Raw genomic sequence first — 11,158 nt, 5'->3', positions numbered from 1 at the left:
TCAATTAACGAACGACTGCGGCGTTGTGACAGCGCGAATTGTGTGGATTTATTTTGACAATTCTCTTTTTAAATAAAGAATTTTTATAGATGAAACAGGAGATGTTTTGTCTGTTACATTTTTCAGTCTATTATATTATGCAGTAGTTTTATAGAGCTTTTTATAGAGTAACTACATACTAGGTACTTTAAAAAGCTTTTAAGCAGTACGAAAATTGTCAGCAATTAACCAGGCTATTAATATAAATACACAATCCAATTACATAATATTTATAGCCCTCGTCAGTTTATAAACTCATAATTGTAGCTTTTTATTATCAGTGAGAAACGTGGGTCATATTTTTGTATTAGAAATAAAAAATAGAAGTACAAAATTGGCATTATAAATAAATTCAATTAGCGATGACTCAGACGGTAATCTAATCCGGACATTAGCAATGGATGCTGTAATCCGTATCAATAACACAGGGAGATAAAATTTCATTGCAGCACAACGCAATATCGTGAAAGTAGAGCGCGTCCATTTGTTTATTCCTACTTTGTTTCCTATAATTGTGTCTCATAGCACAGATAATATAATGCTCATAGATTAAAGACATGAAATTGCCTCCATAATTGGAGCGTAAGAGGTATAGAATTGTTCGTAACTTATTTAAAAAAGTTGTCTATCTACATAACTTCTTCCATCGATAGTCGAGGCGCACAGATTCTAGGCATCGCCATATGGTGGACGTTCCATGTACCCGGACTACGCGGTTCGATTCCACATTCTTTATCCGAACCGCGAGGGACTGGAACATGCTTCCTGAATCTGTGTTCCCCGACGAGTACAATATGGGGGTCTTTAAGCGTAGAGTTAACAGGTACCTTCTAGGGAAGCGCGTGACCACATCTCAGCTTAACATCAGGCGAGATCTTGGTCAAGCGCTTCCCTATTCCCGATAAATAAAAATATCTACATAAATACTAGATAATATTATAAAGACGTTAGGAACAATATTTATAGTAGGTAGTACGTCAATGCTTAAGGAGGAGGGATTTGTATTTTTGTATGTAATAAGGTAAATTGAAATAATATGAACTTTATTGATTTTAATATTCTTTTTACTATTAAATTAGAATTTAGATACATAAGTACATATTTACCGGGTGCTTTATATTGTACAAATCAAGGGAACACAAAATTACTGTAGGTACAACAAAACATAAGAAACGAATCGAACAAATATATTTTGTATGTTATAATATGTTAGCCTTATCCACGATAAACATGCTAGAGAAGATTCGGGTGTACACTTGAATATCAATTAAATATATCTCGTAATCACCTAATTCATCACTGTTCAAATCCGACCGGTATCTCGCTTTCTACTTACCTATAATTATATTTAACAAACATTCGACAAATATGGGTGCACTTTGGGTGTACTATATTATTTATTCTTATCTTATAGGGTAAAAGTGGGATAGATGCCGCACTAGGATAGATGCCCCATTTTCAAAAAACCTCACTTCCCAGAGTCCTGACTACGAATTAATGATTTAAATAGGAGCTCATATCACCCCGAACCTTGTGTACCTACGCATGAGCTGTTGTTTGGTGAAGACGTGTTTCGCTAGTGCGTGTTATAATATCGGCGGCGAACTTCACGAACACGTTAAAATTTAAAAAGGTTGATATTTGCCTTTGCATAACTTTATAAGTATTAATAAATTTCACTATATTTCTTATTATGTCTATACACTGGTTCATTAAGTACAAATCTAAGTAAAAATAGTGGCTCTTTTGTTTTTATTTAATAAAAAAAAATACTGGGGCAGCTATCCTTATCAAAGAGTATAGTTGCCCCTTTTTTTCGAGGGATAGATGCCCTTAGGGGCCTCTAAGGGCATCTATCCCTCAATACATATGTACATGTTATTATCGATAATCACAGGTACTGTTTATATTTTTACCTGATTGCGTCAGAGGTTTTCTCTATGTTAACCGATTTTACTCGTTTAATTTGCTTTTTTTGTTATGTTTACTTACTTATTAATGATCTGCCCTTATACTGATTGTAGGAGAACCACACCACGAAAATACAAACGAAATGAAGGAGGGCGAGCGCAAGTATATTCTTGGACAACAGAACAACTATGTGAACATGACATTTGCTGGTTTATCATATAAATTTTATTAGATTTCGCGTTTATAGAGTATGTAAGGCATCTATCCCACTCTGCAGGCATCTATCCTCAAAAAAGGTGTTCTACAAAAATATTTATTACACATTATAAATGATAGGATAAAAAATATATATAGTAATTCAAAACAGATAATTAACCTAGCTATATTCATACAAAGTGTTCGTATAAGATTCATGTTTTTAAAATTATGAGGCTATTTCAAAAAGTGGGGCATCTATCCCACTTTTACCCTAGGAAGTGGTTATCTAATCTTCGGAAGTCTTAGTCGGAAATCGTAGTGGATCTCATCAGTAGTTCTGCTATAATAAGATGCTTACCCATTACCTTCGTACCGCTAATTATTTTTACCTAGCTTTCCGCCCACGGCTCGCCCGCGTTTGCAAAGAAAAATCCGTATAGTTCCCGTTCCCGTGGCATTTCCGGAATAAAACCTGTCCTATGTGTTAAACGAAGTTACCCTCTATATGTGTGCTAAATTTCATTGTAATCGGTTCAGTAGTATTTGCGTGAAAGAGTAACAAACATACATACATATTACACACATACATTCATCCTCACAAACCTTCGCATTTATAATATCAGTAGGAAGGATAGGATAGGATAGGATTTAGGATGCATTATAATCCTCAAATATCATGCATTCTGTAGATATTATTATACCTTATTAATATATATAATATTATGAGATAAGTTTAATTATAAAATTAACAATCGAAATATATTGCTTTAAAAATTAAATTACAACTTAAATTTCGTTCTTACTAGTTCAAATGTCTAGTCCGAATTTTACATAAATTTCACTAGTTACTATCTGCGTAATTGTAAAAGAACATTTTTTTATTGTTATTAAAACTAACGCATTGCATAATACACAGTTTACACCTTATAAGTAGCTAGAACTTAACATAGAATTACATAAGGCTCTATCGTAGTTTTTTCTTTATTGGTCCATTATCAAGAGCAAAAGCAATATGTAAGCTAAGATTGCTGCTTAGCAATAAGGCCGCCTCTTGTACAAACTATGCCATCCTTTTGTATTTTAATGTTATTTTTGTCTTAATTTTGTTTGTGCAATAAAGTGTTATAAATAAATAAATAAATAAATATGTTGCACACATAATGTTGGAATGGAATGTAACACAATGGGTCGTAATAAACACAAATTTGATCTGGTATGTGTGTCAGACGAAACTATTGTTTTTATTTTGCGAGCACACGCCTCATTTTCTTAGATCATTAAGTATTTTACATAATGTTATGTAACTTACTACTTACTACAGTTCATTTAATGACTGAGAAGCGGATTTAAAAATGACCGTGCGAGTCACGTCATGATGGTCCCGGTTCCGCAAATAAATAATAAGCATCGCATTTTATTAATATTTAGTTTTTGAACTTCTTTAGGCGCGTTGAGAGTAAAATTTCAAGGTCGCGTCATGGCAATACCGTCACATCAAGGAGTAAGGCGACCTTTGTTTTCATGTACGGGGGAAAATGGCACTACGTTAAAATACAATTTATTAATAATAATATTTTTAGTCAATATGTAGGGGTGTGTGGATAAAAATCGTGGAAATTGTATCAGTTCCCTGTTTCCATAGAACAAGATTTTTCAAGTTTGGCACTAGATGGCACTAGATGAATGATTTTAAATACGTATTTATATTGTCACCGCTATATTATACATATTATTGTAATTTGTACTTGTGTTACAACATGTAGGTTCATATTGCCAATCAACGACTATCTTTATTGCGTAGAAAACTGCAAGTTTATGATGGCGGAAGCGTTTGTATTAATGCGTGCGTTTACTTAGAAGCTAGTTGCAGTCCTGACTAGTTTTAAACAATTTTTTTGACGACTTGGTAACTTTTTTATGTAGGTATACATTAGTTTCATTCTGTGGTATTGCCCGGTATGTTGATAAAAGTAAGATTTTGTGCATCCTGTATAATTATTGGCATCTTAAAATTTATCTCAATATTTTTAACAATTGGAGCTTAATTTATTTACAAAAGTATTAAAAAAAAAACAATGTACCTAATATTTCTTAATAGCCGTTGGCAGTAAAATAAATAATATCTCTCTTCTTGAAAAAGTTTGCTTCGTGCATCTGCTTTATAATTTATTTTTTATATATTTTTGCAATGAATGGATGAAGTTGAATAAAATTATTTGTTAAAAACTGCATAACGCTGTTTTAGCATGAGAAAGTCGGTCATTATTTTTAGTAATATAGACCATAGTGCTTTCTCCTGCTTAAATAATATATCTAGATTTCTGAAGATTTCATTTAATAACATTATTTAAAATAATAAATATTAAATACTCAAATAAAATAACTTGACTCTAAGTCGTTATGTACAAAATTTCTTATAAAAAACTTTCCTCCATTCTCACTAAATTAACCCTAAAATTATGTAATATTATGTTATTTCCTCGCTACATACAGTACAATAAAAAGTTGCGTTCCTATCCGTAGTGTCATGTTGGTATGCTTAGATCTTTTAAACTATGCAACGCACTTTGATACAGCTGTAGTGCCTCACAAAGCAAGGGTGGGTTGTTAGCATGGACCAATATATTATATTGGTCCATGGTTGTTAGTGAATAAATAAAAAATAAAAAATAAAAAACAATAAGTAATTGCAAAACATTATAAATGACGAAGATAGGATAGGATATTATGACTGGGTAAGAAATTAGGTGCGTATGTTAATTAACATTATTACGAAAATAGTTTAGAGTACTTATAAAATTATAGCAATTGTTAATTAAAATTATGTAAGCATCTAGATTCTACAACCCTGTATATGATCCAGTAGTGGACGTCCGACGGCTGAACAACAATAGACTACAACAACATCAACAACAAAAGCAACGAAAATTCATATTCTGTGTAACCAACATAAATAACAAAATACAAAACTATTTCATGACTAAATATCTCATCTCTATGTTATAAACAGCGATGACAAAGCACTAAACGGATTATTTTCACTTTTAACAACTTCACATGATGTCAGTCACTAAAGGTGCTAATTGATACACTGACCTGCCACAATGTTACGGATTTTAATTTTACGGCGCTCGTTTGCATAATTTGTTAAATTCCAAGTAAATCTGTTGCAGTTTTGCATACCCAGTGCAATTTTTGTGATGTCGTTAAGTATTTATATAAGTGACTTATAACTTTTAATTGTAAGTTATAAGATCTTACTGTATATTAAAAGTTCTACTTATCTTATTTTTAATCAGCATAGAACACAATATCAATGTTTTTATATATTCAATATCTGTAAGTGTATCTATAATTTAGACACTAAAGACATTTCGCGTTCATATTTATTATCAACTAGCTTTCCGCCCGCGGCTTCGCCCACGTTTTCAAAGAAAATCCCGTTCCCGTGGGATTTCCGGGATAAAACCTATCCTATTAATTTTTTTTGCTTAATTTCATTGTAATCGGTTCAGTAGTATTTGCGTGAAAGAGTAACAAACATCCATACATACAAACTTTTGCCTTTATAATAGTACTAGCGGTCCGCCCCGGCTTCGCCCGTGGTACATATTTACGTTTTCTCTACATAAAAACCATCCTCGTACTTCAAGGAATATAATAAAGAAAGAATTATCGAAATCGGTTCAGCCGTTCTCGAGTTATGCGCTTACCAACACATTTTGCGATTCATTTTTATATATAAGAAGATTAGGATTACCTGCAATTACCATAATACCATATTTATCCATACTGCATCAACAGAAAAAATTCAAGGACGACTTTTGGCTTCAAAATATTCTGGTAGGAGGATTGGTATGCGTACGCTTGTTACCCGCAGCTTTAACCCAGGGGAATGATTATATCATTCATTCATATCTCTTCCTTCGTCCTTATTAACTTGACCTCCAAACACAAAAATTGTATCATAAAATCGGCCCGATGTGACGTGAAATAAAGACAAACACTTCTGTACTTATAATATTTGTGAGGATAAGGAAGGAAGGATTGTATGAATAAGTGTCACGTAGACAACCCTACGCTGAAACTTATATCACCAAATATATTTGGTTTGTATGAAACGAGATCAATTTTTCCAAAACCTTGGGAGTGATTGAGACATGATGGCTCGAATTACATGCGACATGCCAGTGAATGTTGACACCTGGGATTATGTTACGGCAATACTGTAACTGATTTCGTATTTGATACACCAACGCGATTAGGGTCTAGTGTCTGTAGGTACCGGAACGATTGGCATTTGAAGGGATAGTATTCAAATTTTGAGGTGCTTTAAAGAGTTTTTGAAGCGAAACTTCTTTAGGCGCGATGAGACTAAAATTTGTATTTGTGTAAATACCATCACGTCATGAAGTAAGGCGACGATTTTGGAATCTTTGAATATTGCCTAAGAAGTTTCACTTCTAACACATGTGCTCGGCACACACGCTCCTTTTTTCATATTATCGATTCCTGCAGGGTTACGATGTACACAGAAAGGATTGTAACGACTTTTATAAGTTCATTGTTCAATATGAACTGATATTAAGCTAACAGGAGATTTCCGACCCGTTTCTGATGTTGATCACATTTCTGACAATAAAAATAGACAATAATCAACACAATTTTTAATAAAATTTAAAATTGATTCAAATTTTTAGCAAGGTCATTAAATGTATAAAAGCTTTCACTGAAAATCCAGTCCCATCAATAAAAAGCTTACTGATTGTTTGTTATCTGTTAAAGTACCTATAGTTTTAGCTTAATCTATTTTATCTTCAGGGATTTTGAAAAAATGTGGACTCTAAGGTTTATAATCCATTATTACATCGAGCAAGAATTTGAGCAATTTTCATTTAAAATGTAATACCACGGACTTATTAACAAACTTGCAATACAGATAATAATTAATGTACACGTACGAATTTTTAATTAAAAAATCATGTATTTATTTTAATTTGAAGGTTTTTAGTAAACATTACCGTTAACTAAAAAACTGTAATGTTTTGTTTAACTTGAATTAGATACCGATTAGTTCAGTGTATGCGAAAATTCGAACTTAGTGGCGTGACAATACAATTTTTTTAAGGCTCGGCTAATGAGGCGTCAAATTTAATTGTTAAAATTGGCAAGTAATAGCATACCTATATACTAAATAGTCATACTTGATTCAATGTGCACGGAGCCTTTCATATTGACTATCGACTCACACTTGACCAATATTATTTAATACAACAACACCTATCTGTTAATTTGTCGTTATGTAATATCATTGCGCTCATGTTGGTAGGTATGTATTTATTTTGTAATTAACTTTTTTATATTTTTTTAATTTAATTGTGTTACAAAATTAAACAGTTATTTTATCATTTATTTCCTTATTGTTAATTGTAAAAATGACCGAAAAGTTTCAATAATATTATGAATATAGAACCAGGTAAAAATATGTTTGCGAAGTTATAGTAAGCTCAATGTTAATTTATTTGTTTCTATTATTTTAAATACTCAGCTAACATTTTGAGTTCAGGATCATTCATTGCACACATGATAAAAATTGACCGTTAATTTTTGTTATGTTAATTTTCGTTAAAGTATATATGTTTGATCTTATAACATTTCGTTTATAACTCAATAACTAAATTTATACAATAGTAATTGAATTAATTATATGAGTGTAAAAGCCTGAACTGTGAGTATTGAGAGTGATTGTACTATGATTTGGTCGTCGTCATTTCAGCCGAGGGATATCTACTGCTGGACAAAGGCCTTCCTCAAGGATTATTATATAGATATAGAATGTGAATAATAGATATAGAATATAATTAACAAAAATATTGTATAGTCTATTTTTATGCCATCTTAAATAGTTTTGTGGTAAAATAAACATTAATAAGAAAGTCACGTATAAAATACTAGCTGCTCCGCGCGGTTTCACCCCCGTGGTTCCTCTCCTGTTGGTCGTAGCGTGATGATATATAGCCTATAGCCTTCCTCGATAAATGAGCTATCTAACACCGAAAGAATTTTTCAAATCGGACCAGTAGTTCCCGAGATTAGCGCGTTCAAACAAACAAACAAACAAACAAACTCTTCAGCTTTATAATATTAGTATAGATATTATAGTAAGTGTATTATAATATTATTAAATCATAGTCATTAGATAACTCTGATGTTATTATTGGCACGAATTAGGTCAAGTGCCGAGAGAGTTACCGCACCCTCACAGAAGGTCGCTACAATATTAAATCGCATAGCATCTTTAATATATATTGTCATACATATTATATAATAAATAATTAATTAATAAATTATATATTTATGTACATTATATTTAGATATTATATTTTTGCATACGGATAATGGAAATGAACTAAAATTTTATTGTTTCCTCGCTATCTATCACATTCGTCTTTTTCCTTTGTCCGAGGTATTTATCGGAATAAGTTACTGTTTTTAAAATTACTTTCAGTGGAAGATATGTATGATAATTATAACATTTTAAAATGTATATGTGGTCAAAATTGCCATCTTCTAAACGAAGAAGACTACCCAAGGGCCAAATTCAAGAGTCGCAATGTCCAAGCTATGAAAGCTTTGAAAGCTTGGACATTGAATACCATTCTAAGCTCTATTTATTACCTAATAAAAAGCTATAACAATAATTCAAAACGAAACCTTGAAACCAAACGCCTATCTCAATTAGACATAAGATAGGTTTGAGATAGGTACACTAACTAAGAACATATTATTGCTTCTCATTTTATAACATTCCTTGCGAAACAGAGCCTTGAGTGAAGGGTAGTATTATATGAATTTATTAGATTATGCACGGCGTAAATTATAGATGCATTTTATTTAAATTTAATCTATGATGATATATTGCGGGTCTCTATTTAAAATATGTTTTTTTACCTTTGATCGTGATCTTATTTCAGAAGCACAAATCATTTACAAAAGGAAAATAAAGCACTTAGTAAAGACTAGATTTGAGCCCGTGGCTTCGCCCGCGTTTTCAAAGGAAAACCCGCATAGTTCCCGTTCTCGTGGGATCCGGGATAAAACCTATCCTATGTGTTAATCCAAGTTACCCTCTATATGTGTGCTAAATTTCATTGTAATCGGTTCAGTAGAATTTGCGTGAAAGAGTAACAAACACACATCCTCACAGATAAGTGTAACCATTTTTATAATTAAGTGTGAGTTACTAAATGTTATTAGATTTTTATTTTTCGTAGTAGTTAGCTTTATAACGGTGTTAGAATTTTCAAAACCGGTCCAGTGATTTCAGACAATTTGGTACAAAAGTTGCATCTATTCGCTTGGCCCTGTCCTAAATTAAATTTTCACCTAACCTAACATATGGCTATAGTTTCATTATGATTTTTTATAAATTCCCAATTATTGTATAATAAAGAAATCTATACGAAAAATTAGCCTTTTTATTTGCTATCTCATACGTCTTTAGTTATAGATATTAAGTAATCTTTGAATAGGAATTAATCTAGTAATGTTTGTTTATGTAGTAGGTAAGTACCTATTCACTACTCACAGCACGAATTGCTTTGAGACTAGGAACCATGAGTGTAGAAGAATATTAATTATTAATTATATAATTTAGATGCTCTGCTGTAAGAGTTCAAATACATATTTGTATTCAGAGCGTGTAATCGTATCGATACGTTTAGATAATTTACAATTCCTTCCCAAATGTTGAATTTTTTTTTATTGAAGTGAAAACTTCTTTAGCGGCGTTGAGCACTTTTTCAGTAATGGGTATAAAATCTTAAACTCGCGTCAGGACACGTGACCTGATCGAAAAAGCGTAAGACGGATGGATATCAAACATGCTCAACGTTAATAATCAAGTTTTCACTTCTGCCGGCACTCCCGGAGTGCAACCCGTCTTTTTTTTTCTTTTATGTTTGTCTTCTGTCATTAAAAGTTAAGACTTTGGAATGGATTTAGATAAATATTTGTAGTTATAGTTTGTGGTAAAAAGGGAGGTGACAGTTGCAGGGTAAAATTAGGGGATGTCGCGGAAGAATTCCAACAAATACCCGCGGCCCCATCATTAAAGCGGCTCGACGGAACACAGTGGGGTTTTAGTCGGTAAGAATCCGACATAACCCACGGCTCCTTCCCCGGGGGCCGTGGGTATCTTTGGAAGATTTCCCCACTATAAAAAAAAAAAAGGGTAAAATTAGGGGATGAAAATTCATTTGATGATCTCTAGTTTTTAAAACCTATTATTACTGTTTGACATGTCTCTCATGTTCTTAGGATACACACCAGTATTTTAGATATTTAAAAATGACTATACTATTCACATAGACTACATCCCTTCTAGAGTGGATCCAAAATATAAGAGTGTCGGTTATGCAGTAACTATGTATTAAGAAATTTGTTTCAGTACTTTATTTATGGAACCCTTTGTCATCATCTCAGTAAATCTATAATTTATAATATAGTTAAGGCAATAATATTTTTAATGAATATTACTTACTATCAAGTTGAAATACTTTAAAAAGTGTGGACAATGATCATTTTCGAATTTAGAAATTAAAATATTGTAATGTTATTCGGCTTGCACAACATGCAAAATTTTAATCGAAAGTCCGGAAATATTATACAATTATACAAATGCATTATTTTTGATCGGTTGTAGGTATATAGATACAGGAAGGATGAAGTAATAATTTGATAATAAAAATAGTTTCTATAAAACATCATGTATTTTTCTTCCTTTTTATTTATTACTGATCAATTTGATATTATCTGTTATACAATGTAATAGTTTTTATAATGATAAAGGGGTAAAAGCCATGTAGAGCCTCGTATTTTGTGAAAAGCTCGAGTAAACGAGAGTCAGTTGATAAATAATACATGAAATTGGGAACATTAAAATGTTGTCGCTCATTTGGTGAGATCTTCAACATTCGTTGTTAATTCTGCATCCAACAATTTATTTATT

Source organism: Colias eurytheme, chromosome 22 (assembly GCF_061535395.1).
Source record: "Colias eurytheme isolate Ceu_HAF_F1 chromosome 22, ilColEury1 Martin Lab GWU primary, whole genome shotgun sequence".
NCBI classification, from domain to species: Eukaryota; Metazoa; Arthropoda; class Insecta; order Lepidoptera; family Pieridae; genus Colias; species Colias eurytheme.
Note: the sequence above shows the minus strand (reverse complement) of the source record.